Source organism: Tamandua tetradactyla, chromosome 7 (genome assembly GCF_023851605.1).
Source record: "Tamandua tetradactyla isolate mTamTet1 chromosome 7, mTamTet1.pri, whole genome shotgun sequence".
NCBI classification, from domain to species: domain Eukaryota; kingdom Metazoa; phylum Chordata; class Mammalia; order Pilosa; family Myrmecophagidae; genus Tamandua; species Tamandua tetradactyla.
This window is the reverse complement of record NC_135333.1, coordinates 122194045-122220697: the sequence shown is the minus strand read 5'-3', so window position 1 is coordinate 122220697 and position 26653 is coordinate 122194045.

The window sequence follows — 26653 nt, the reverse complement described above, 5'->3', positions numbered from 1 at the left end:
TCGGGGTTCCAACAACTTTCCCCGGGGTGATTTCTTTCTGCATCTCCAAAGGTCTGGTCTGGGCTGAGCTGCGAGTGCTGAGATGAGTTATGCTAAGCTGCTTGGGCTGTGCTATGTTATGCTCTCTCATTTAAGCACCAGCCAATTAAGTCAAACATCATTCACTGCAACAGGCATGCCTCCTAGCCAACTGCAGATGTAATGAGCAACAGATGAGGTTCACATACCATTGCCTCAGGTCCACAGCAACAAAACTAGGTGCCTTCACCTGGCCAAGTTGACAACTGAATCTAACTACCACATGTCCACCCCTTGTCAACTTGGCGACTACAAGCATCACCTTAAGCAGGTGCAAAAAATTATCTTCTGGCTGTGGACCTATGAATCTCAAAACAAGTTATCTGATGCCAGTATGCAAAGGAGGACAGTCACAGGATCAGAGAAACTGGAAGGAAAACCTGCAGGGCAAAGACCATTGGATTTCAAAGCCTGAAAGTCATTTATCCTCCAGCTTTAGAAAGCGACAGTCCCACCCTTTCTGAGGGCCTAGGCAGTGGCCTGCCTCTTTCCAAATCAACCTCAGGGAACATCGAGGAGACCACCTTTTTCTCAGCTCCACTCTCTCCAGGCATCAGGGCCACCCCTTGGCTCTCTGCCATTTCCAGGGCACATGCTCAACCCCTCCATGTGGTGGCAGCCAGGGTCTCCCCAGTTCCCCAAGGAGCATGCTCTACCTTCTCCAAGGCCTAAGGCTGCATAATTTTTCCACTGCAACAAGGTGGGAGACTCATCCTCACTTTTCAGGGCAAACTCACCCTCTCCATGTATATGGGTGGGTCCACTCTCCTGGCTAAGGTTTCTTGGCTGCAGACCCGAGCTTCCACGGTTCTTACTCTGCAAACTCCAATTTTTTCCCTTTTGTGTCCTCCTTTGTCAAGATTGGCAGGGGTTCCATTTACACCAACAGTCTCTTCAAGCTCTCCAGGACTTCTCTTCACAGTTCCTCCAAAATCTTCCCTTTAGCCATCCAAAAAACTGTTCTAACAGTTATTGAAAAGACTATTCCAATTATTGAAAAGACTATTCTGTCCCAGTTCAGAGGATTTGGGGGCCTTGTCAAAAATCAGTTGACCATAGGTTTGGTGGTCTATTTCTGCACTCTTGATTCAATTCCATTGGTCAATGCTTCTCTCTTGGTGCCAGTACCTTTATGTTTTGACCTCTGTGGCTTTATAATAGGTTTTAAAGTCAGGGAGTATTAATCCTCTCACTTCCTTCTGCTTTTTTTAAGGATGCTTTTAGATATTTGGGGTCTCTTTTCCTTCCAGATTGTAGGAGTCAAGGGTTAAAACAAGACCTGCAGAATTTATTGGGAGCAGCTGGCATAAGAGTGGTGGCAGGAAACTGAGGAGATTTTTATCTGCTTAATTGGAGGACAGTCTGAGTGGGAGAGAATGTTTGTTTCTTCTTTTAACCCCAAGATCTTGTTAGCTATCTCTTGTATGCAGGGAGTAATATACTGAAAAGTAGGCACTCTGTTTTATCATGAAATGTACACATGCTTTTAGTCACATAAACCCTGCAGTAAGTAAGTAGGAACTAGTTAAGAATAAAGTTGTCTGTTGTCTGTTATGGCTGAGGTTCAAACCCCCTGATCCCATCTGTCTCTTTCTTTCTTTCTTGTCATTCCTTAATATCCTTTGAGCTCCATTTAATAGGAAGCAACACCAGATGAATTCGGTACTTAGCTTTTCCAAGTCCTCAAAGTAAGTTTTTAGAATTTTGATTGGTACTGTGTTGAATCTGTAAATCAATTTGGGGAGAATTGACATCTTAACTATATTTAGCCTTCCTATCCATGAGCAAGGAATGTCTTTCTACCTGTTTATATCTCCTTTGATTTCTTTTAGCAATGTTATGTAGTCTTCTGTGTATAGGTCCTTTATGACCCTAGTTAATCCCTAAGTACTTGATTCTTTCAGTTGCGATTTTGAATAGAATTTCTTCCTTAACTGACTCCACACAGGTCATTGCTTGTGTATAGAAATGTTGCTGATTTTTGCACATTAATTCTATATCCCACCACCTTACTGAATTTGTTTATTAGCTCAAGTAACTTTGCTGTAGATTTCTCAGGATCTTCCAGGTATAGTATCATTTCACCTGCAAATAATGAGAGTTTTATGTCTTCCTTTCCAATTTGGATGCTTTTTATTTCTTTGTACTGCTTGATTGCTCTCACTAGAGCTTCAAGCACAATGTTGTATAGTAGTGGTGACAATGGGTATCCTTGTCTCATTCCTGATCTTGGGGGAAAACTTTCTGTCTCTCTCCATTGAGTACGATGCTGTCTATTGTTTTTCCATAAATGTCCTTTATCATATTGAGGTAGTTACCTTTGATTCCTATCTTTTGGAATGTTTTTATCAGATAAGGATGTTGAATTTTGTCGAATGCTTTTTCAGTATCAATTGAGATACCATGTGATTTTTTCCCTTTAGATTTGTTAATGTACTGTATTACATTAATTGATTTTCTTGTGTTGAACCATCCTTGCGTTCATGGTATAAACCCCACTTGGTCATGGTGTATAATTCTTTTAATGTGTTGTTGGATTTGACTTGCTAATATTTTGTTGAGAATTTTTGCATCTATGTTCATTAGGGAGATTGGTCTGTAGTTTTCCTTTCTTACAGCATCTTTACCCGGTTTTGGTATTAAAATGATAGTAGCTTCATAAAGTGAGTTAGGTAGAATTCCTACTTCCTCAATTTTTTTGGAAAAGTTTAAGCAGGATTGGTGTTAGTTCTTTTTGGAATGTTTGATAAAATTCCCCTGTGACGCCATCTGGCCCTGGACTTTTCTTTGTAGTAAGATTATTGATGGCTAACTGAATCTCTTCATTTGTGATTGGTTTGTTGAGATCTTCTATTTCTTCCTGAGCCAGTGTAGCTTGTTTGTGTGTTTCCAGGAATTTGTCCATTTCATCTAAGTTGTCTAGTTTGCTGGCATGTAGTTGTTCACAGTATCCTGTTATGATTTCTATTATTTCTTCAGGGTCTGTGGTTATGCAACCCTTCTCATTTCTGATTTTGTTTATTTGCATAATCTCTCTCTTTTTCTTTGTCAGCCTTGCTAGTGGCCCATCAATTTTTTTTTTATTTTCTCAAGGATCCAACTTTTTGTTTTATTGATTCTTTCTATTGTTCTTTTGTTCTCCCATTCATTTATCTCTGCTTTAATCTTTGTTCTTTCTCTTATTCTATTTGCTTTGGGGTTAGTTTGCCATTCTTTCTCAAGTTCCTCCAGGTCTGCTGTTAAGTCCTCAATTTTTGCTCCTTCTTGTGTTTTAATATAGGCATTTAATATAGGCATTTAATATATGCCAATACTTTCAGAGACTTTTGATGGCTGACTTCATCTTTTTAATTGTGATTGGTTTGTTGAGGTCTTGTATTTCTTGTAGAGTCAATATTGGCTATTCATCCCTTTTAGGAAATTGTCCATTTCATCTAAGTTGCCTAACTTGTTAGTATTTAGTTTCTCATATTTTCCTCTCATTATCTCCTTTTTTTTTTTTTACGTGGGGTCAGTAGTTTTTCTTTTTTTGTCTAATTAAGGGTCTATCAATTTTATTGATTTTCTCAAAGAACTTCTAGGTTTGTTGATTATTTCTATTGTTTTCATATTCTTAATTTAATTTATTTCTTCTCTAATCTTTGCTTTATTTTTTTATATTTGCTTTGGCATTACTTTGCTGTTCTTTCTCTTGCTTATCCATATGAGCTGTTGAGTACTTGATATTTGTTTTTTAATTCTTTTTTAATATAGGTGTTTAGGCAATACATTTTCTTCTCCATGTTGCCTTTACTTCATTCCATAACTTTAGATGTATTATGTTCTCATTTTCATTTACCTCAAAATATTTACTGATTTTTCTTGTAATTTCTTCCTTGACCCAAGGTTGTTTAAGATTGTGTTGTTAGTCTCCTATATTTGTGAGTTCTAGCCTTTTCCCAGTTATTAATTTCTGATTTCATTCCATTTTGCTATGAGAAAATGGTTTGTATAATTTCAGTCTTTAAAAATTTCTTGAGAACTGCTTTGTGACCAAACATGTGGTCTCTGTTGGAGAATGATCCAGTGAGCACTTGAGAAAATGTGTATTTTGCTGTTGTGGGGTGTAATGTTCAGTAAATGTCTGTTAAGTCTAGTTAATTTATCATATTATTCAAGATCTCTGTTTCCTTATTTATCTTCTGTCTAGATGCTCTAAACTGTTGAGAGTAGTGTATTGCAGTCTCCCACTATTATTTTAGAGTTGTCTACTTCTCCCTTCAGTGTTTGACTCATTTAATTTGGAGCACTCTGCCCAAGTGCATAAATATTTTTGATTGCTATTTATTCTTGATGAATTGCCCCATTAATTAATACAAAATGTCCTTCTTTGTCTCATTTATTTTACATCTGAAATCTAATTTGCCTGGTATTAGCATAGCTACCTCAGTTTTTTTCTGATTCTTGTTTGCATGAAATATCTTTTCTCAACCTTTCACTTTCAACCTGTTTTTGTCCTTGGGTCTAAAATCAGTCTCTTGTACCTAACATGTACATGGATCCTTCTTTTTCTTTTAATCCATTCTGCAAGTTTCTGCCTCTTGATTGTGGAGTTTAGTTCATTAACCTTTAATGTAGTTACTATAAAAGCAGTACCATTTTGTCTACCATTTTGACTTTTGGATTTCATGTCATATCTATTTTTTTTTTTACTCTTTTAGTTACCTTAATGATGATCTTGATTCGTACAACATCTTCTAAGTCTCTCTTTTCCCATCTGCCTGTGGCATACCCTTTAATACTTCTTATATACAGGTCTCTTTTTCACAAAATCTCTTAATGTCTGTTCATTGATAAATATTTTAAACTCTTCCTTATTTCTGAAGGACTATTTTGCTGGATATAGAATTTTTGATTGACAATTTTTCTCTTTCAATCTTAAATATATCATACCACTGCCTTCTTGATTCCATGGTTTCTACTGAGAAATCTGTCCTTTGTCTTATAGAGCTTCCCTTGTATGTGATAGATTGTTTTTCCCTAGTTCCTTTAAGAATAACTTTGCCATTGATATTTGATAATCTTATTAGCAAATGTCTTGGAGTTGATCTATGTGGGTTTCTTCTGTTTGGGTTATGCTGCATTTCTTGTACATGTAATTTCATGTCTTTCCTAAGAATTGGGAAATTTTTAGTTATTTCCTCCAGCATTCTTTCCGCTTCTTTCCCCTTCTCTTTTCCTTCTGGGACACCAGTAACACATATATTAATGTGCTTCATGAATACATTCAGTTTCCAGAGACCTTGCTCATATTTTACCAATCTCTTTTAAGTTTTGGATTTTGGATGTCCGGCCTTCTAGTTCTCTAATTCTTTCTTCCGTCTCTTTGAATTTCCTATGATATGTCTCATTGTGTTTTTTAGCTCTTCTGCTGTGCCTTCTATTCCCATAAGTTTTGCCTTTTGTTTTGGTGTTTTTAGTTCTTCTTTATGTTTAGCTTGTGTCTTCCTTATATCCTTCATCTCTTTTGCCACCTTTTCCTTTAACTCATTGAATTGGTTTTGAAGATTTGTTTGAACATCTTTAGTTAGTAGTTTCAACTCCTGTATATCATTTGAAGTGTTAGTTCCTTTCTCTGGGAATATCTTGAATGTTGATCTTGTAACCTGCTACTTTGCTGTACTCCTTTATTAGCTCTAGTAGTTTTGTTGTGGATTTTTCCGGGTTTTCGACGTATAGTATCATATCGTCTGCAAACAGTGACAGTTTTACTTCTTCCTTTCCAATTTTGATGCCTTGTATTTCTTTTTCTTGTCTAATTGCTCTGGCTAGAACCTCCAACACAATGTTGAATAATAGTGGTGATAGTGGACATCCTTGTCTTGTTCCTGATCTTAGGGGGAAAGTTTTCAATTTTTCCCCATTGAGGATGATATTAGCTGTGGGTTTTTCATATATTCCCTCTATCATTTTAAGGAAGTTCCCTTGTATTCCTATCTTTTGAAGTGTTTTCAACAGGAAAGGATGTTGAATCTTGTCAAATGCCTTCTCTGCATCAATTGAGATGATCATGTGATTTTTCTGCTTTGATTTGTTGATATGGTGTATTACATTAATTGATTTTCTTATGTTGAACCATCCTTGCATACCTGGGATGAATCCTACTTGGTCATGATGTATAATTCTTTTAATGTGTTGTTGGATACGATTTGCTAGAATTTTATTGAGGATTTTTGCATCTATATTCATTAGAGAGATTGGTCTGTAGTTTTCTTTTTTTGTAATATCTTTGCCTGGTTTTGGTATGAAGGTGATGTTGGCTTCATAGAATGAATTAGGCAGTTTTCCCTCCACTTCGATTTTTTTGAAGAGTTTGAGGAGAATTGGTACTAAGTCTTTCTGGAACGTTTGGTAGAATTCACATGTGAAGCCATCTGGTCCTGGACTTTTCTTTTTAGGAAGCTTTTGAATGACTAATTCAATTTCTTTACTTGTGATTGGTTTGTTGAGGTCATCTATGTCTTCTTGAGTCAAAGTTGGTTGTTCATGTCTTTCCAGGAACCCGTCCATTTCATTTAAATTGTTGTATTTATTAGCGTAAAGTTGTTCATAGTATCCTGTTATTACCTCCTTTATTTCTGTGAGGTCAGTAGTTATGTCTCCTCTTCCATTTCTGATCTTATTTATTTGCATCCTCTCTCTTCTTCTTTTTGTCAATCTTGATAAGGACCCATCAATCTTATTGATTTTCTCATAGAACCAACTTCTGGTCTTATTGATTTTCTCTATTGTTTTCAATTTCATTTATTTCTGCTCTGATCTTTGTTATTTCTTTCCTTTTGCTTGCTTTGGGATTAATTTGCTGTTCTTTCTCTAGTTCTTCCAAGTGAACAGTTAATTCCTGCATTTTTGCCTTTTCTTCTTTTCTGATATAGGCATTTAGGGTAATAAATTTCCCTCTTAGCACTGCCTTTGCTGCGTCCCATAAGTTTTGATATGTTGTGTTTTCATTTTCATTTGCCTCGAGGTATTTACTAATTTCGCTTGCAATTTCTTCTTTGACCCACTCGTTGTTTAAGAGTGTGTTGTTGAGCCTCCACGTATTTGTGAATTTTCTGGCATTCTGCCTATTATTGATTTCCAACTTCATTCCTTTATGATCCGAGAAAATGTTGTGTATGATTTCAATCTTTTTAAATTTGTTAAGACTTGCTTTGTGACCCAGCATATGGTCTATCTTTGAGAATGATCCATGAGCACTTGAGAAAAAGGTGTATCCTGCTGTTGTGGGATTTAATGTCCTATAAATGTCTGTTAAGTCTAGCTCCTTTATAGTAATATTCAGATTCTCTATTTCTTTATTGATCCTCTGTCTAGATGTTCTGTCCATTGATGAGAGTGGGGAATTGAAGTCTCCAACTATTATGGTATTTGTGTCTATTTCCTTTTTCAGTGTTTGCAGTGTATTCCTCACGTATTTTGGGGCATTCTGGTTCGGTGCGTAAATATTTATGATTGTTATGTCTTCTTGTTTAATTGTTCCTTTTATTAGTATATAGTGTCCTTCTTTGTCTCTTTTAACTGTTTTACATTTGAAGTCTAACTTGTTGGATATTAGTATAGCCACTCCTGCTATTTTCTGGTTGTTATTTGCATGAAATATCTTTTCCCAACCTTTCACTTTCAACCTATGTTTATTCTTGGGTCTAAGATGTGTTTCCTGTAGACAGCATATAGAAGGATCCTGTTTTTTAATCCATTCTGCCATTCCATGTCTTTTGATTGGGGAATTCAGTCCATTAACGTTTAATGTTATTATTGTTTGGATAATATTTTCCTCTACCATTTTGCCTTTTGTATTATATATATCATATCTGACTTTCCTTCTTTCTACACTCTTCTCCATACCTCTCTCTTCTGTCTTTTCGGTTCTGACTCTAGTGCTCCCTTTAGTATTTCTTGGAGAGCTGGTCTCTTGGTCACAAATTCTCTCAGTGACTTTTTGTCTGAGAATGTTTTAATTTCTCCCTCATTTTTGAAGGACAATTTTGCTGGATATAGGAGTCTTGGTTGGCAGTTTTTCTCTTTTAGTAATTTAAATATATCATCCCACTGTCTTCTAGCCTCCATGGTTTCTGCTGAGAAATCTACACATAGTCTTATTGGGTTTCCCTTTTACGTGATGGATTGTTTTTCTCTTGCTGCTTTCAAGATTCTCTCTTTCTCTTTGACCTCTGACATTCTAACTATTAAGTGTCTTGGAGAATGCCTATTTGGGTCTAATCTCTTTGGGGTGCGCTGCACTTCTTGGATCTGTAATTTTAGGTCTTTCCTAAGAGTTGGGAAATTTTCAGTGAAAATTTCTTCCATTAGTTTTTCTCCTCCTTTTCCCTTCTCTTCTCCTTCTGGGATACCCACAACACGTATATTTGTGCGGTTCATAGTGTCCTTGAGTTCCCTGATACCCTGTTCAAATTTTTCCATTCTTTTCCCGATAGTTTCTGTTTGTTTTTGGAATTCAGATGTTCCATCCTCCAAATCACTAATTCTATCTTCTGTCTCTTTGAATCTATCATTGTAGGTATCCATTGTTTTTTCTATCTTTTCTACTTTGTCCTTCACTTCCATAAGTTCTGTGATTTGTTTTTTCAGTTTTTCTATTTCTTCTTTATGTTCAGCCCATGTCTTCTTCATGTCCTCCCTCAATTTATCGATTTCGTTTTTGAAGAGGTTTTCCATTTCTGTTCGTATATTCAGCATTAGTTGTCTCAGCTCCTGTATCTCATTAGAATTATTGGTTTGTTCCTTTGACTGGGCCATATTTTCAATTATTTGAGCGTGATCCATTATCTTCTGTTGGCGTCTGCGCATTTAGACAGATTTCCCTGGGTATTGGATCCAAAAGTTAGGAAGATTTTTCTGTGAAATCTCTGGGTTCTGTTTTTCTTATCCTGCCCAGTAGGTGGCGCTCGTGGCACACGTTTGTCTGCGGGTCCCACCAGTAAAAGGTGCTGTGGGACCTTTAACTTTGGAAAACTCTCGCTGTCCAGGAGGTTCGCTAGCCGAAGCGGCTTGGAAGAGTTCTAGCCGGCCCGGGGACCAAACGCAGGGAGGGTTGCTGGCCGCCGCAGCCCGGGAAAGCGCCCGTCCAAATTTCCTAGTCGGCCCGGGCGACAAGCGTGGCGGGAGGGCGCCAGCGGCAGCGGCCCGCCTGGGAGAGTGTACGTTCCCGGGGAGTCACGGGTTTGGAAGTGGCCTCCCCTGCCCATCACCGTTCTCCGTGGCCTGGAGATTTCCGATCCAATTCTCTCAGTTGGTCCGGGGGGCCACGCGTGGTGTGGTCACCAGCCGCGGCGGTTTCAGGGGACTGCCTCTCCAATTCTCCCAGCCGGCCCAGGAAGGGGGAAGGGAGTTACTCCGGCCCGGGAAGGGGGAAGGAGCGCCACCCGCACGCCTCGGCGATCTCACCCAAGCGGCTTCTCTCAGCCAGCCAGCTGTTCCAGGATGGGGTACGCTGTCTTTTTTATCTCTGTTGTGGCTTTGGGCGCTGTTCTGTATCGTTTCTACTCCCCTAGTAGCTGTCCTGGAGAAGAAAGTAAGATCCGCGCGTCTTACTAAGCCGCCATCTTCTCCGGAAGTCCCTCTGGGAATATCTTAATGCTTCCTAGATGATTATTGATTCTTGTGGTGTCTAGGCATTGGATTTTCTTGATTAGTTCATTTTGTAGAACGTTTCTTTCTTTAGTCTAAGGTCTTCTTTTTGGTTGGCTTTGTTCTCTAACTGTTCTTTGACATTCTGTTCAACTTACTCTAGACCTCTAGCTTAGCTTCTGTTTAACTCACCTGAATTTTTCAGCTCTTGTTCTTTTTTATCCTTGCCATACCTGTACAGAAGTTTTTTGAGATTGTTCTTTTTTTGGAGTGTGCTATTGTTTCACCTCCCCCAACCCATGAAAAAGCACTCTCTTCCCTCTTCATATTAAGGGAAAGTTGATCTACTGTTGGCTTTTCTTTTTTTTCTTCCTCTATATATTTTTTAGCACTTGTTTCTATCTGTTCATTTCTAAACAGTTTTATTCATGCATCATACAAGCCAACCTAAGTATATAGATGTAGCAGATAGGATTAACATAAGACCTGCAGAACTGCTTGGGAGTAGATGGCATTAGGGTGGTGGCAGCAGTAAGCTGCTTTATGTTATTTGATTTATGTAGAACAGTCTGGGAGGAAAAGAATGTTTGTTTACCCCAAATGGTAATTTTAAGTATGAAGGAAGAACACTGAAAGATAAGAACTTTCTTCCTTCAGGAAATGCATGCATGCCTATTGTCATCCTGCAGTATATAACCAGGATCTGGTTAAGAATAAAATTGTCTGAAGTCTGTTGTCTGTTAAAGTTAAACTTCAGACCCCCCTGAACCTGTCTTTCTTCCTTTCTTCCTTCCTTTCTTTCTTTTCCCTTTCTTCCCTTCTTTACTTCCTTTCTTCCTTTCTCTCTTTCTCTTTCTCTCTCTCTCTCTTTCTTTCCTTTCTCTTCTTTCTTTCTTTCTTTTTTTCTTTCTTTCTTTCTTTCTTTCTTTCTTTCTTTCTTTCTTTCTTTCTTTCTTTCTTTCTTTCTTTCTTTCTTCCTTCCTTCCTTCCTTCCTTCCTTCCTTCCTTCCTTCCTTCCTTCCTCCCTCCCTCCCTCCCTCCCTCCCTCCCTTCCTTCCTTTTCTTCCTTTCTCATCATTCCTTAATATCCTTCAAGCTCCGTTTCATAGGAAGCAACATATAGACATGCCTTTACCACAAAATCTACATGAAGACATTTCCTTTTCTTCCACTAAAAAGAATCCATACGCCTTCTCCATGCCCTTCTCCCCACCTGTTGACATTTAGTTTTAACATAATGCCTTGGTTATATTCAGTGAAAGCATATTCCAATGTTACTGTTAACTATAGACCCTAGCTTGCATTGATTATACTTTTTCCTGTATACTATTTACTTTCAACACCCTGCAATATTGAAATTCATTTGTTCTCTCTCATGCAAGAACATTTTTTTATTTGTACATTTAATCACCATCATTGTCCACTCTAAATATTCCTAAACTATACCATCTCAGTCTTTATCCTCTATCTTTCCTTCTGGTTTCATACATACCCCCAGCCCTTCTTCTTTAATCACACTCATATTCAGTTTCATTCAGTGTACTTATTTTATCATGCTACAATCAGATAGTATTGTGCTATCAACTTCTGATTTTTTACACTCAGTCCTGATGCACAGTCTGTATTTCTTCAGTATCAATTGTCTAATTTCTACTTTATTTCTATCTCCTGATAAACTGTATTCTTTACTTCAATTCTCCAAGTTCATTCTGATGCTAGTTCCTTTTAGGGAGATCATACAGTATTTGTTCTTTTGTTTCTGACTAATTTCACTCAGCATAAAGTCCTCAAGATTCACTCACATTGTTACATGCTTCATGACTTTATTCTGTCTTACAGCTGTGTAATATTCCACTGTATGTATATACCATACTTGTTTAGCCACTGGTCTCTTGATGGACATTTGAGCTGTTTCCATCTCTTGGCAAAAATAAATGATGCTGCTATAAACATTGATGTGCAAATGTCCATTGTGTCTTTGCCTTGAGGTCCTCTGAATTTATACCTAGTAATGGGATTGCTGGATCATATGGCAGTTCTCTGCTTAGCTTCTTGAAGAACTTCCAAACTGCCTTTCAGAGCAGTTGTACCATTTTACATTCCCATCAACAGTGGATAAGTGTGCCTCTTTCTCCACATCCTCTTTAGCACTTGTCATTTTCTTTTCTTTTTTTAAATTTTTAAAATCATGGCCATCTAGTAGGTGTCAGATGATATCTCATTGTGGTTTTGATTTGCATTTCCCTAATAGCCAGTGGAGTTGAACATCTGTTCATGTGCTCTTTAGCTATTTGTATTTACTCTTATAAAAAGTGTCTACTTATGTCTTTTGCCCATTTTTAAATTGGGTTTTTTGTATTTTTCCTGTTGGGTAGAAGAATCTCTTTATATGTTTTGGATACTGTGGTATCCAAAATCTGTGGTATCCACACTGTGGATATCCACTGTGGTATCCACAATATCTGTGGTATGTGGTTTGCAGATATTGTCTCCCATTGCCTAGGCTGATTTTTACTTTCCTGACAAAATTTTTTGATGCACAAAAGTGCTTAATTTTGAAGAGTTCCCATTATCTATTTCTTTTTTTTCAATGTGCTTTGGGTATAAGGTCTATGAAACCACCTCCTATTACAAGATTTATAAGATATTTATGTACACTTTCTTATGGTCTTAACTCTAATGTTTAGGTTTTTGATCCATTTTGAGTTAATTTTTTATAGGGTGTGAAACATGGACCCTCTATTATTCTTTTGCATATGGATATCCAATTCTCCAAGCACCATGTATCAAAGAGGGTGCTGTGTCCCAGGTGGGTTGCCTTGACCACATTATCAAAGATTGATTGTCCATAGATAAGAGGTCTATATCTGAACACTCTATTTGATTCCATTGGTTAGTATATCTATCTTTACACCAGTACCATGCTGTTTTGACCATCGTAGCTTCATAATATGTTTTAAAGTCAGGTAGTGTGAGACCTCCCACTTTAATTTTCTTTCTCAAGATATTTTCAGCTATTCAGGACACACTTCACTTTCAAATAAATTTGGTTATGGTTTTTCTAATTCTGCAAAGTAAATTTTGGGATTTTAATTGGTATTGCATTGAATCTATAAATCAATTTGGGTAGAATTGACATCTTAACTATATTTAGTCTTCCAATCCATGAGCACACTATGCCTTTCCATGTCTTCTTTGATTTCTTTTAGCAATGTTGTGTAGTTTTCTGTGTATGGTTCTTTTGTATCCTTATTTAAATTTATTCATCAATATTTGATTCTTTTGGTTACTATTGTAAATGGTACTTGTTTTTTCTTCTGATTTCATCCTCAGATTGCTAATTACTAGTGTATAGAAACACTACTGTTTTTTTGGGTGTTGATCTTTTCCTCTGCCACTTTGATGTATTCATTTATTAGCTCTAGTAGCTTTACAGTAGGTTTTTTTTTTCTTTTTTTTTGATTTTTGGCATATAGTGTCATATCATCTGCAAAGTGAGAGTTTTATTTCTTCCTTTCCAACTTGGATGCCTTTTATTTCTTTTTCTTGTCTAATTGCTCTGGCTAGAACCTCCAGCACAATGTTGAATAACAGTGGTGACAGCAGGCATCCTTGTCTTGTTCCTGATCTTAGAGGGAAAGCTTTTAGTCTTCCCCTATATATTTTTAACACTCCTTTCATCACCCCTAGGAACTTTTACATGGAGGTCTGTCTCTGGGAGGAGTACCTTCCCTGATAAGATGAACCCTATTCAGATTTTCTCAGGCAAGACAGGCTAAGTCCTCACAGGGGTTATAATTTCTATCAAGGCTTCCTAGGGATGAGACCCAGGAGGGTGCCAGTCTTTCCTGTCAAATCTTTTAATTCTGAGCTTTTCCTGTCCTCCCCAGCAGATGGTACTTTTCAGATCCTGCTCCCCATATGTGTAAAGGAGTACTGTATCTTTAATTCTCAATAGAATTCCCTGCAATGCCATGGTTGAGAGGGAGGCAGAGGCTGAATGTGGGCTTAAACTGTTTCTGAATTCTCTAAATAACAGTCATCACTTTTGCTGGGCCTTGCCCCACCAATTATTTTTGGTGGGGGGATGGAAGCTACTCTTCAGTCTTTTGTACCCTGCAGGCTGAAAATGTTACAGACCCCTCAAGCCTCCCCGTCTCCCATGCTGGAAATGTTTAAGATAGGCTGACACTTTTATAGGTTGAAATAGTTGTGCGTTCGAGACAGGAGGACTCTGGTTTTTGTCAGTTGAAACTGCTGCCCCTGGGATCTAAATTCTCTTAATTTGAGCCACCATTTGTGCTGGACTCTGATGTCCCCTTTTCTTGGTGGGAAATGATGCTTTCAGGGAACTATCTCCTTCAGCAGACTAGTTACTTTGTCTTTCAATCATTCCCTGATTCCACCATTGCCTGAGGCAGGGATGAAAATGAGAATGCTTGCTGCTTTCTTTAGTGAGCTGCTAAACAAAGAAGAAGAAAAGAAAGGAGCTGGTCCCCAGCCCCAGCTCCCTGTGTTCACCAATCAAGAGCTGGAGTTGGCACTTGGCTCTCTTTATCCCCCTTTTTGGGGTCCAGCTTTTTTCCAGTATTCTGAGCTCAGCCAACTCCAGAAAACAGTTTTTCTTTGGTCAGCCCTGTTTCATCTCTACTGGGGTTGGGGCTCCTATTGGTATCCCAGTTTCTTTTTTGTTTGCATTGTAGATTTATCTGTGCTCAGAGCTGGTTTTCATCAGTTAATCAAGACTGCAATTGGAGCTTCTTTGAACTCTCTTCCCCCTGTTCCTAATAGAGAAGGCTTCTTCTCATCAGAAGAAGCTCTGAGTTAGCTTTTCCCACCAGTGGGGGAGGGGCACCAGTCTCCACAGCATAGGAAAATTTACTTACAGTTCTGTGCTGTGATCTCAGCCCTTCTACGTTTTCTGAGCTGTTGTACTATGTGCATTTGGTCACAGAAGTCCCCAAAACAGTTGCTCTAGACAATTACTATATATTAGCTACCCTAGAGGATGAACCAAGTCCCATACCTCCTTACATTTCCTTCTTGCCCTGGCTCTGATGTTGACCTTGGTTACTTAGCTGAGGGCAGGTAATGTGTGTCAGTTTCCTCACTGTAAAGTTACTTTTTTAAAATCCTTTTCCTACTCTGCTCTTTGGAAAGAATTGATTATGCACAGCATATAATTATGCTTCCCCTATTGAGGATGAAGGATAAAATAACTACATAATTACTTGGACATTTTCCACACAGGTACTTTGTTTCTGTCTCCTGATTAATTAATTACTTAAATCATTTATATCAGTATGAATTTATAGATATTTATTATATTTATTATTTACTTTTGGTAATAATCTGATACTACTTAATTTTGTTCTTGCTCAAATTTTCTGCTTTTGCCTTTGTGATGCATGTTTGTTATTATTTTTATTTTGGAATATACATTTTATGTGCTCATATACATTTGGTTGGGATAAAGGATAGAGCATTTAGCTCCAAACCTAATGAACATATAAAGATCCTTTAATAAATATCTTTGTATATATATATCCCCTGCAAATGGATTCATGTATCTTTCCTTTTTATTAAGGAAGTTGTAGATTTATAGAAAAATCACGCATAAAATACAGAGTTTCCATATATCTGTGCTGGTTTGAAAGGAAGTATTCCCCTTAAGAAAAGCCATGTTTTAATATAAATCCCATTTCATAAAGGTAGAATAATCCCTATTCAATACTGTATATTTGAAACTGTAATCAGATCATCTCCCTGGATGATGTGATTTAGTCAAGAGTGGTTGTTAAATGGGATTAGGTGATGACATGTCTCCACCCATTTGGGTGGGTCTTGATTGGTTTACTGGAGTCCTATAAAAGAGGAAATGCTTTAGAGAAAGAGATTCAGAGAGAGCAGCACCACAAAGCAGAGTCCACCAGCCAGTGACCCTTGGAGCTGAGGAAGGAAAACACCTCCCGGGGAGCTTCATGAAACCAGAAGCCAGGAGAGAAAACTAGCAGATGATGCCGTATTCGCCATGTGCCCTTCCAGCCAAGAAAGAAGCCCTGACTATGTTTGCTATGTGCCTTCTCATTTGAGAGAGAAACTCTGAACCTCATCGGCCTTCTTGAATCAAGGTATCTTTCCCTGGATGCCTGTGACTGGACATTTATATAGACTTTTTGTAATTGGGACATTTTCTCGGCCTTAGAGAAACTTGTAACTCATTAAATTCTCCCTTTTAAAAGCCATTCTGTTTCTGGTATATTGCATTCCAGCAGCTAGCAAACTAGAACATCACCCTGTTATTAATACTTTGTGTTAGTGTGGTATGGTCATTCCAATTCATGGAGAACATTTCAATACTTACACTATTAATTATAGTCTCTTAAAAAAAATTTCTTGTGTTGAACCATCCAAGTCCTTTTTTTTTTTGGCATGGGTAGGCACCAGGAAATGCCTAGTCCATTTTTAACAATGGGTTTCATTATGTTGTAGAATATTATGTTATATTTATTTAAATTTTTTTTTATTCTGGTAACATATATACAACCTAAAATTTCCCCTTTAAACTGCATTAAAATATATAATCACAGCTATTTATTTATGTTCACAACGTTGTGCTATGATCAGCACCATTCATTACCAAAACTTTTCCATTGTCCAAAACAGAAACTCTACATTTTACAGATGAATGATATGTCATTGTGTGTATATGCTACATTTTGTTTATCCATTCATCTGTTAATAGATTGCTTCCACCTTCTGGCAATTGAGAATAATACAATTATGAACTTTGGTTTGCAAATATCTGTTTGAGTCTCTGCTTTTAATGCTTTTCCTTTATGATGAGTACTTTTTGTGTCCAGTTTAATACATCTTGTTTATTCAATGGTCATGGAGATATTCTCCTACATTTTAAGCCAGTTTTTATTTTCACATTTAAATCTATAAGTTCATCTGGTATTGTATTTTATGTATGGTACAAAGTCACTGCTATTATTTTCTTTATGGTTATGCCATTTACCCATACCATTCACTGAAAAGACCCTTTCGTCACTGCTCTGCAGAGTCACCTTTGTTATACGTCATGTGTCTGTGCATGTCGATCTCTGTTCATGGCTCCATTGCTCTGATACTTTTATCTATCTGTCTATCTATCTTGCAGTAATACCACCCTCTCTTCATTACTCTATTTCTGTATATTTATATCTGATAGAATAAACCTCCCTACATCGTTTATGTTTCAAGAGTCTTGCCTGTTTTAAGTCCTTTGCATTTACATGCATATTTTTCAATCAGTTTGTCTATTTTAGCAAAGTATCATGGGATTTTTTGGGGGAATACATTGATCTAAAGAAGAGAACTGACAACTTTTTGCAATATTCAGCAATCAAATAGAAGTATATGGAATAGCCTCCTTTTTACTTTAGTTGGACCTCTTGAAATTTATATCTGAATTTTAAATTATTTTCAGTTTAGGCATTGTATCCATTTTTCCTTATATCTGTTCTTAAATGTTTGTAAGTTTTAAGGTCATTTTAGCATTGAGACCAACTTTTGTCTTAATAAGGTACTCTATGCTGTTTTCATCAGTGTAATTACTAATATATTTAAGTTAAAATTACCATATTCCTATTTACTTTCTATTTGTGGTGACTTTTACTTTCTTGAACATACTATAATTATTTTAAAGTATTATCTCTACATGTTTTATTATCTGTATCTCACATGAATTTCTTTCTAATGTTTTTTCTTCTGTTTTTTGATTAAGACTTGCCAGTTCATATACTTAGCCACTTTTGAGTAGGGCTAGTCATTAGACATGAAAAATTGTAAGGATAATTTTAATTTCTGAGAATATTAACTCACTTTGGAGAGGATTTCCTTTTGCTTATTCTGTGAAGAAAGTCAAAGGAGAGACATCATCTTAATCCAATCAGTTACTTAAATGATCTGAAGCTGAATTTCATTCTCTTAGACTGGCTTGTCCTGCTGAACCCTACTCTTAGTGTGTAGAGCTTACAGTCTGACATGACCTAAATACTTCTTGTGTTAATCATTACTGATGAGGCTTGTTTTCATTCTGCTTGTTTCTATGAAAGTAATTTATTTTTCTCTCTGTTTGCTTGTAAGTTTTATTTTCCTTGCTTTTTTTTCTTTCTTTCAGTTTCACTATGATGTATCTAAGTGTAGATTTATTTTCATCTTTAGTCTGAGAGATATGTGATTTCCTTCATTCTGAATAGTGTGGGCTACTTCAATTTTGGAAAATTTACTTTGCAAGCATCATACTTAATGATGAGAGATTGAAGGCATTTTCCTTAAGATCGGTAATAAGGATGCCCATTGCCACCACAATCATCCTAAATTTTACTAGATGTCCTAGCTGGAGTGATTAGACAGGAAAGAGAAATAAAAGGTATCCAAATCAGAAAGGAAGAAGTAAAGCTTTCATTATTTGTAGTTTGAGGTGATCTTATATTAGAAAATCCTGAGAAAATCTACTTGAGCTAAGAAATTCAGTAAAGTGATGAATACAAGATTATAGAAAAATTAGTAATGTTTCTATACAGAAGCAATAACCAATCTGAGGAGAAAATTAAGTAAAAATTTCATTCAAAATAGTGACCAAAAGAGTCAGGTATCTAGGAATAAACATAACCAGGGATGTCAAGGACTTGTACATACAAAACTACAAAAATTGCTAAAATAAATTAAAAATGACCTAAATAGATGGAAAGGTATTCCATACTAATGGATAGGGAGTTTGAATATCATTAAAATGTCAATTATATGCAAATTGATCCACAGATCCAATGTTATACCAATCAATATCCCAAAAACCTACTTAAAGACTTGGAAAAACTAGTTATCAAATTTCTTTAGAAAGGAAAGAGACCCTGAATAGGCAAAAATATCCTAAAAAAGAAAAGCAAAGTTTGAGGACTAATATTTCCTGACTTTAAAGCTTATTATAAAGCCACAGTGGTCAAAACAACATGGTACTGGCACAAAGATAGAAGTATTGACCAGTGGAACAGAATCAAGAGTGTGGAGCTAGACAACAAAATCTATGGACAATTGATCTTTGATAAGGCCCCCAAATCCACTGAACTGGGACAGAATGGTCTTTTCAACAAATGCATATGGGAGAATTGGATATCATTAGCCAAAATATTAAAAGAGGAACCCTAGCTTATACTCTATACAAAAATTAATTCAAAATAGATTAAAGACCAAAATATAAGAGCCGATACCATGAACTTCTAGAAGTAAATGCGTATAAACCTTTTCAAGATGTAGCTTCTTAAGCTTTACACCAAAGGACAATTATAGCAAAAGAACAAATACATAAATAGAAACTCCTTAAGATCAAAAGCTTTTGTGCCTCAAAGGATTTTGTGAAAAAGTGAAGAGGCAGACAAGTCAATGGGAGAAAATATTTGGAACAGACATGTATTAGTTTGCAAGTAGCTGGAATGTGAGATACCAGAACCAGAACAGCTTTTAAAAAAGGGAATTTAATAAGTTACTAGTTTACAGATATAAGCCTATAAAAATGTCCAACTAATGCATCTAGGGAAAAAATACCTTGGTTCAAGAAGGCTGAAGATGTTCGAGATTTCTTTCTCAGCTGGAAAGACACATGGCAACATCTGCTAACTTTCCCTTCAGTGACTTCCCCAGGGCTTCTTCAATGACTTCTCCAGGGTTCTGTCACTTCTGTTAGCTCTCTCTGTTGGCTCTGAGACTTCTGTCACTTCCTGTCAGCTCTAACTGTCTCCAAAATTTTTCCTTAAAAAAAAAATTCCAGTAAACTAATCAAGACCCACCTAGAATTGGTGGAATCACATCTTCATCTAATCAAAAGTTAATACCCACAATTGGGTGCATTACATCTACATGGAGATAGTCTATACTGTCTCAGTCTTTATCCTCTATCTCTCCTTCTGGCATCATACTCCAGCCCTTCTCCCTCAAACATACTCACATAGGTTCATTTGGTGTACTCATATTATTATGCTACCATCAGATAGTATTATGTCTCCCATTTCTGAGTTATCACAATTAGTCCATATGTTAGTTTGCAAGCTACCAGAATGTGATATACCAGAACTGGAATGGCTAAGAAGGGGGGAATTTAATAAGCTACTAGTTTACAGTTTTAAGCCTATAAAAATGTCTAAACTAAGGCATTGAGGAAAAGATGGATATAAGGAAGCTGATGGGCCATGAACACTCTGTCAACTGGGTAGTCATGTGGCTGGCATCTACTGTTCCCTTGCTCCTGGGCTGTGTTGCTTTTAGCCTCTGTTCCTGTGGGGGTTCCTCACTTTGCTTCTCCAGGGCTGGCTTTAATTTCTTGGCTTCTCTTGACTCTCTCTATGTTTTGGCTTGCTTAACATATCAAGGCAACATCTGCTGGACTCCATGCATCTTCAAACACCTGTGCCTCTGTTCTCCAAGTGCTGGCATCTATGCCAACTCGGCTCTGTCAGCTCTGAGGCTTCTGTTATTTCTGAGGTATCTCCAAAATGTTCCTCCATTTAAAGACTTCTAGTATTTAAATGTTTCTATCAAAAAACACTGAGAGTGGGTGGAGTCAGATCTCCCTTTAATCAAAAGATCATACTCACAGTTGGGCATGTCACATCTCTGTGGAGATAATCTAATCAAATTTTCCAACCTGCAGTGTTGGATCAGGATTAAAAGACATGGCTGCTCCTGCAGGATTGAATCAAGATTAGAACATGGCTTTTCTTGCATACATAATACTTTCAAACTGGCACAGTCCTATTGAACATTGTGTACTTCTCCAGCACCAAATGCCTAATCTCTATCCTCTATCTCCTGATAACCTGCGGTTTTTATTTGAACTCATATATTAGTTCATACTAGTGAGACCATACAGTATTTGTGCTTTCATTTCTGGCTAATTTCACTCAGCATAATGTCCACAATGTTCATCCACATTTTTCTGTGGTTTATGACTTAATTCTGTCTTACAGCTGTGTAATATCCCATCGCATATATCTTCCACAACTTTGTTTAGCTGCTCATCTTTTGATGGACTTTTGGGCTGTTTCCATCTCTTGGCACTCATGAATAATGCCACTATCAACATCAGTATGAAAATGTTCATTTGTGTCCTTGCTTTCAGCTCCTGTGAGCATATACTTAGTAAAGAGATTGCTGTTTCTTGTGGAAATTCTCTATTTAGTTTCTTGAGGAACTGCCAAACTGCTTTCCACAGTGGGCACACCATTTTACATTCCCACCAATAGTAATAAATTTATCTCTTTCTTCACATCCTTTCCAGGTCTTTTAGTTTTCTGTTTTTGTTTTTTTTTTGTTAATGGCCATTCCAGTGGGTGTGAGGTTGTTCTAGTTTGCTAGCTGCCAGAATGCAATATACCAGAATCAGAATGGCTTTTAAAAAGTGTAATTTAAAAGCTGCTAGTTTACAGCTCTAAGGTCAAGAAAATGTCCCAATTAAAGCAAGTCTATAGACATGTCCAATTTAAGGCATCTTGGAAAAAATACCTTGGTTCAAGAAGGCCAATGACGTTCACCGTTTCTCTCTCAGCTGGAAGGGCACATGGCAAACATGGTGGCATCTGCTGGCTTTCATGTGGCTCTACCAAAAAGGGACTGTCTCCAAAATGTTTCCTCTTTTAAAGGGTTCCAGCAAGCAACTCCACCTTCAGTGGGTGGAGATACATCTCCATGTAAATCATCCAATCAAAAGTTACCACTCACAATTGGGTGGGTCACATCTTCATGGAAACAGTCAAAATGCTCCTACCCATCAATATTGAATGAGGATCAAAGGGCATGTCTTTTCTGGGGTCCAGCACAGATTCAGACTGGCACAGAGGTTATATCTCATTGTGGTTTTGATTTGAATTTTCCTGATAGCCAGTGCAGTTGAGTATCATTTCATATGTCTTTTAGCCATTTGTATTTCCTCCTCTGAAAGGCATCTGTTCATGTTTTTTGCCCATTTTTTAATTGGGTTGTTTGTGTTTTTGTTGTTGAGTTTTAGAATTTCTTTATATTTCAGGATATTAAACCCTTATTTGATATGTGGTTTCCAAATATTGTCTCCCATTGCATAGGCTGCCTTTTTTACTTTCCTAAGTTCTTTGGTTCACAAAAGTGTTTAATTTTGAGGACATCCTATTCATCAATTTCTTTTTCCATTGTTCATGCTTTGGGTGTAAGGTCTAGGAAATGCTTCCTATCACATGGTTTATAAGATATTCCCCTGTAATTTCTTCTAAAGGTTTTATGTTCTCAGCTCTAATGTTTAGGTCTTTAATTTGTTTTGAGTTAATTTTTGTATAAGGTGTGAGACATGAGTCCTTTTTCTTTCTTTTTTATATGGATATCCAGTTCTCCAAACATCATTCATTGAAGAAGCTGCTCTGTCCCAGGTGGGTTGGCTTGACTACCTCATAAAATATCAAGTGTCTTTAGACAAGAGGGCTTATTTTTGAACTCTCAATTATCAATTCTATTGTTCAATATATCTACATTTATGTCAGTACCATGCTGTTTTGACAACTGTATCTTTCTAAAATGCTTTAAAGTCAGGGTAGTGTGAGACCTTCAACTTCATTTTTCTTTGTCAAGATGTTTTGAGCTACTCAGGGCACACTGGTTTTCCAAATTAATTTGGTTATTGGTTTTTCTATTTCTGAAAAGTAAGTTTCAGAAATAAGTAAGTTGTTGGGATTTTGATTGGTATTGCATTGAATCTATAATTAAATTTCAGTAGAATTGACACCTTAAATATATTTAGTCTTCCAATCCATGAAATGGTATGTCTTTCCATTTGTTTGGATCTTTCATGATTTCTTTTAGCAATTTCTGTAGTTTTGTGTATCAGTTTTTTGTTCCCTTAGTTAAATTTATTCCTAAATATTAGATTATTTTGGTAGCTATTGTAAATGGAATTCTTTTCCTGGTTTCCTTCTCAGACTGCTCATTACTAGTGTACAGAAACACTACCAATTTTTGGAAGTTGGTCTTGGACGTTGCCACTTTGATGTGGGGAAATGTACTCATTTATTACCTCTAGAAGCTTTGTTGAAGATTTTTCAAGATTTTTGACATATAGTGTATTAGTTAAGGTTCTCTAGAGAAACAGAATCAAAAGGGAACACTCACAAATATAAAATTTATTAAAGTGTCTCACATGACCATGGGAACACAGAATCCAAAATCCACAGGGCAGGCTGTGAAGCTAACGATTCTGATGGAGGGTCTGGATGAACTCCACAGGAAAGACTCACCAGTCAAAGCAGGAAGAGAGCCTGTCTCTTCTGAATCCTCCTTAAAAGGCTTCCAGTGATTAGATTGAGCATCACTCATTGCTGAAGACACTCTCCTTGACTGATTACAAATGGAATCAGCTGTGGATGCAGCTGATGTGATCATGATTTTATTCTATGAAATGTCCTCATTGCAACAGACAGGCCAGCACTTGCCCAACCAGACAAACAGGTACCACCACTTGGCCAAGTTGACACATGAACCTGACCATGACATATAGTATCATGTCTTTTGCAAACAGGGTTTTACTTCTTCTTTTCCAATTTGGATGTTTTTTATTTCTTTTTCTTGTCCAATTGCTATTTTTAGAACTTCCACCACAATGTAATTAATGATGGTGACAGTGGGTATCTGTGGCTTATTCCTGATCTTAGAAAGCTTTCAGTCTTTAGCTCTTCTATTGTGACTTTCATTCCCATATGTTCCTTCTCAGCAATTTATTTTTTCAGACTTTCTAGTTCTTCATGTTCAGCTGATCTCTCCTTTATATCCTTCATCTCTTTTATCTTTCCTTAACTCATTGATTTGATATTTGCTGTGATTTTGCATGTCTGTTCAAACATCCTTAATCATTGTTTCAACTCCTGTGTCTCATTTGAAAGTTTGTTTTGTTCCTTTGACTGGGCTGTATCTTCAATTTTCCTAGTATGACTCGTTTTTTTTTTTTGTTGGTATTTAAGTGTTTGATTTTCTTAATTTGTTTATTTTGGAGTTCATTTTCACTATTCTACCTAGAGTGTCCTTGTTTATTGGCTTTGTTCTCTATCCTTTCTTTGGCAATACTTTAAATTATTCCAGAACTTTAGCATGGCTTCTGATAAAAAATTTTCAGTTCCTGTTTGTCTGGTTCTTGCCCTGCTTCTTGACTGCTTACCCCAGTCAGATTTCTCCAACCATATAGGCCTATATATCAAGAGGAGGGTGTGGTCAGTGTCAGGTTTCTCTGAGGTTGAGACACAGCAGGTTGTCAGACTTTCCTATGTATTGTCTTTACCCTGTGCTTTACCTATTCTGCCTGGGATATGAATTTTGTCAGCCCACAGTTTCCCACTAGCATAAAGTGGTGTAGTATCTTTAATTCTTCTCACCTCTCCCTTCCAGTGGTGTGGTTGAGACAGAGGCTGAAGTAGAAGAGGAACTTAGGTTGTGTCTGTTTTCCAGGCCCTGGGACCTGAACTTCTTGAAAGGAGGCCATCACTTGAGCTGGGCTCTGATCCCCTTCTCTTGGGGAAGATATACCCTTTCAGGGATTATCCTCATTCACCTGACTACTTTGCTTCTCAGATATGCATTAATTTCACCCTTGCCTGGGGCAGTGCTGATGCCTGAGAATGCTAGCAATTTTAATGATCTGTTAGGGAGTTAAAAATCCAGACCCCACTTCCCTGTGTTTGCCAATCAAGAGCCAGAGTTGTTACATGGCTTCATGTGTCCCCAAGCTTTCTGTGTTCCCTTTTCTTGAGTTCTTGCCCTTTTCAAGTATTTTATGCTGTCCTCCTTAAAAAGTTCTGCTTTTTCTTTCTTTTCTGTTGACTTTGTCTCTCTCTGCTGGGGCAAAAACTCCTAGTTCCTTTAATGCTTATTCTAGGTTTATGTGTGCTCAGGGCCTGTTTTCAGTGGTATGAATTTATTAATTAATTCCACAATTCAAGCTTGTTTGAACTACTTTTCTTAGAGTTTGTTTCTTTTTCCCTTGGGGAATTAACCTGCCATGCCCATGGTAGAGAGGTTCAGGCCTCTGCAGTTTGGGAGACTTAAGTTCTGTGTGGGGTTTCAGCTGTTCTACCCATTCCAGACTGGTGTACAATGTGTGTTCAGTCACTGGAGTCTCCCCAACCATTGTTCCATACAGATCCTGGGTATTTACTATCTGCCCTGGAGAATGAACTAAATTCCACACCTTATTATGCTGTCATCTTGCCCTGCCTCCTTCTCCCCCCTATTAACTCAAGAACACCTAGGGCTTAAAATAAAACTATATAAAAGTTTCATGCATTAAGTTTGACTTCATAGAAACTATAATTTCCAGAGGGTTCCTGGGCGAGATAAATTCTGAAACACAGAGGGACCAGCGTCTCCAAGATTATCAATTAATTTCATTCCCCTATCTCTTAATATTGACTTCCCTTCTCAACATGAAAAAGAAAGGTCAATGCTAAAGATCCCTATAGATTGGGAGAAGGACCAAAGAAGGAGGAGGAGGTATAACAGAGAAAATAGGATTTAAGAAATGAGTATGACTGCTGATTCACTATATTGATATTCCCACTAGCCTCCATGTTTTGGAGAAGTTAGAAGGAAAAATCTGAAATAGTGGAATGGTGACCCAAAACAAACTCTGAAACATGTTCTGTAACTACTTGTTGAAGTGTACTTTGAAAATTATTGCTTCCCCCCCTTTCTTTGTACATGTTACATTTCATAATAAAAAAACTTTTTTTTGTGTGTGTATGGCACATATATAATTGTTGGAGGAGATACACTATTATCAACTAAACAAAAAAGGTTATTTTATACAGGGAAACCCCTTTGGGGATAAGACATTTGATCAGAGGGCTGGAAGAAAGGTACTAACCATGTGTTCCCAGGCAGAGGGAATAACAAATAAAAAATCCTTGAAATGGGAATGTGGATATATGAATGTTTTAGGAATAATTTGTTACAAGCAAAAGAAACTGATTCTGGTTAACTTAAAAAAATGTCAGAAGGATAGTGTGTAGTTCCAATAATTAAATAGAGTCTCAGATTTTCACCTCCACGAAGGTGAAAACCAAAGCAGTTTCAAGGATCTCAGTACTAGGGTCTCATGGACCATTTCTCCAAGATTCTGGGTTTGTATTATTTAGCTTCAAGTACCTTGCATCCATGTTTCTCTCCACAAGATCAAAATTCTCTGAGAAGACAGTCTGAATAAGTTGGGTCTTGTACACCCGCTTCTGTTATCAGAAGATCAACATTTTTGATTTTGAATCAAACTGGATTCATACTGTTTGTTGGATATGTTCAAGGAAGGACTTCTTGCAAACTGCTAAAGGATTATAAGCAGACTTCACTTGTCAATTCCATCAGAGTTTTCCTCAGACACAGATCCTTACCTTGCCCAAGTGCATGTCATTCTTGGTATATTTACATCTAGTGACTGATTCTAGAGGTGAGCCATTTGGCACACCTCAGGACAACTACAATGGACCATATATGCTACAGAGCTCTCTGTAGGCTTGCCCAAAGCTTAATTGGGATTACATCACAGTTTGCTATTTTTTTCCTCTGTGGCACCCTAGCTTCCTTCCACAAGTGTTGATAACTATCTTGAAAGTCATACTGCAGCTCAACATCTGCTTTCAGACCACTCAACCTTATGTTTGCTGATACCTGGAGTAGTCCAAGAAAGCAAGCTATAAGGTGAGGTTTTGGAGAGTGATCAATTGCTTCCCAGCTGGCAATGAGAACTCCATCACAGGTGGTTGGTAAAGCACAGACAATTCCTGGCACAAGGCAATAGTTTGTTTCAGTTATTTAATGTGGCATACAAATTACCCCCCAATTTAGTAGCTTATAACAAAAATATGGCTTGATGAAGATAATTTGTCTCTTTCCCACATGGTGTTGG